General features: G+C 41.3%; 1 non-coding gene across 1 annotated transcript; it reads left to right on the top strand.

The window, feature by feature from the left end:
* The first annotated feature begins 2,119 nt into the window (after positions 1–2,119).
* LOC140851406 (small nucleolar RNA R71) lies at positions 2,120–2,225 on the top strand. Its single transcript, XR_012134159.1, has one exon. It is a non-coding gene; the product is annotated as a small nucleolar RNA R71 (small nucleolar RNA).
* Positions 2,226–2,511: the final 286 nt, after the last annotated feature.

The raw sequence follows: 2,511 nt of genomic DNA, 5'->3' as shown, positions 1-2,511 counted from the left end.
GTCAATTCCTTTTAAATCGGCAATGGACCAACCGATAGCCTCTTTATGTTCCTTCAGAATACCAACCAATTGTGCTTCCTGATTAGGGGTCAAGTCTGATGCAATGATTGCCGGGAGGGTGTCATTGAGTCTAGAAATACATACTTAAGCGTGGCAGGAAGAGGTTTCAATTCTAACGTAGGTGGTGATTCTAAAGATGGGACTATTGGTGTACTGGCTAATGTGGGCAATGGCTCATACTTGATTGTCCATGGAGGAGTGGTTTTATCATGTGGTGTATCTAACAAGATGTTAACTTCTTTCCTATATTCCTCAAAGTCACACACTCCAGAGTGAGCCAAGCAAGTATCTGAGGGGTCTGGTGCTAGAATTATGGGTGTTGCATCTTCTATAATATCTTCTAGTGTATCTACTTCGAAGCAACTATCCATTGATGGTCCTTGGGAAGCACCAAACACATTCAATCTTAGTTTCTTATTCCCAAACGATACGTCCATGACTCCTGTCCTACAATTAATGCATGCATTTGCCGTAGCTAGGAAGGGTCGTCCTAAGATAATGGGAATTTGTCTGGGGTTGCCACTTAATTCCATATCGAGAACCAGAAAATCAACTGGAAAGTAAAACTCATCTACCTTGACCAAGACATCCTCAAGCATTCCACGTGGTTCCTTAATTGATCTGTCGGCTAACTGCAGTGTGACTGATGTGGGTTTCAGTTCTCCAAATCCAAAAAGTTCATACACCGAACTAGGTAAAAGATTCACACTTGCCCCTAAATCCAAAAGAGCTTTTTCAATGTGATAATCTCCTATAACACAGGAAATGATGGGGGCTCCTGGGTCCTTAAGCTTTGGAGGAGTGGCATGCTGGAAGACAGAACTAGCCTGTTCAGTGAGACGTACTTTCTTTGGGATTTGTGATCTAGATTTACGTTTTTGGGTGCACAAATCCTTCAAAAATTTGGCATAAGCAGGGACCTGTTTGATTGCGTCTAGAAGGGGAAGATTAATTTGGACTTGCTTAAATAATTCCAACATCTCATCGAGTTTTCCTCCCTTCTTATCTGCAGGAATAGGGGCTTTCAGGGCATCCGGAAATGGGGCTTTAGGCAAGTAAGATGATTCCGGTGCAGTTGGTTCCTTCTCTATTTTTAGGTCCTCCTTGTTCTTGGGTGATTTGGATTCGGTTAGAGATTTAGGGTCGGTCTCATTGGTTTTACTAGTGTGTTCAATGACCTTCCCACTTCTCAGAGTCATGATTGATTTGGCATGTTCAGAAAAAGCTTCTGGGGTATTAGAACTCTCAATCACAAATTGCCCTCTTGGGTTGCTCTCTGGTTGGCTAGATAATTTTCCTCCTTCCCTCCTACTGAATGCAGTTGCTAGTTGACCTATTTGGGTCTCTAGCTTAGCAATGGATTGTGTGTGGGAGTTAAGGGTCTGAGTGTTGACTTCTAATCTTTCTAGTGCTTTCAGGACTTTTTCCTCAAAAGCTGAACTGTGACCAGTAGTAGATGGTTGAGGAGCATTTTGAAATTGATGGTATGGTCCATGCCTATATGTTGAGTCTTGATATTGAGGTCGAGGTGTGGCAGGACCAACCACTGGTTGTGGTCTCCAAGAAAAATTTGGATGGTTTCTCCAGCCGGGGTTATAAGTGTTCGAATATGGATCGTTTCCTGGTCTGCGAGCTTATTGGACTTGCTGAACCTGCTCGTGCACAAACTCAGGAAATTGGGGTGCGGCTGGGCATTCACTAACAAAATGGTTCGGACTTGCACACAATGCACAAACTTCTTGGATTGGATTAGGTGGAATTGAGGATTGTCCAGTGTTTAGAAGACGATCTAATTTTTGGGACAGTTCATCTACCTTTTGATGGATATCTATGGCATTTCCTACTTCATATATTCCACCTCTTTTTGAGTTTAACATGGGTTTATCTCTAATAGAGGCAGACATATGATGTAATGAATTTTCACTTAAAATTTCAAACAGTTGCCATGCCTCATCCTCACTTTTCAGCATAAATGTCCCACCGCATGATGCATCGACCATGTGTCGATGTCTTTCAGAGAGCCCATCATAAAAACATTGGATTAACTGCCACTTGGGTACAGCATGGTGGGGGCATTTTCTAATAAGATCTTTTAATCTCTCCCATGTTTCATGAAACATTTCTCCATCTAATTGGGAAAAACTAGTTATGGCTTTCCTTATTTGATTAGTTTTTCCTATGGGAAAATATTTCTTGAGAAACTCTCCTTGCAGCTGGTCCCAGGTTGATATAGTCATGGAATCCAAAGTATGTAGCCAGTATTTGGCTTTGTCCTTAAGTGAAAAAGGGAATAATTTCAACCTAAGAGCATCATCGGAGAAGTTGTGAATTTTTACAGTTGAGCATATCTCAAGAAATTCTTCAAGATGTTTATAAGGGTCTTCATTACTAAGTCCATAAAATGAAGGTAACATTTGGATTATACTGGACTTAATTTCATATTGAGTGGCC

Source organism: Elaeis guineensis, chromosome 8 (assembly GCF_000442705.2).
Source record: "Elaeis guineensis isolate ETL-2024a chromosome 8, EG11, whole genome shotgun sequence".
NCBI classification, from domain to species: Eukaryota; Viridiplantae; Streptophyta; class Magnoliopsida; order Arecales; family Arecaceae; genus Elaeis; species Elaeis guineensis.
This window is presented reverse-complemented; position numbering and strand designations above follow the sequence as displayed.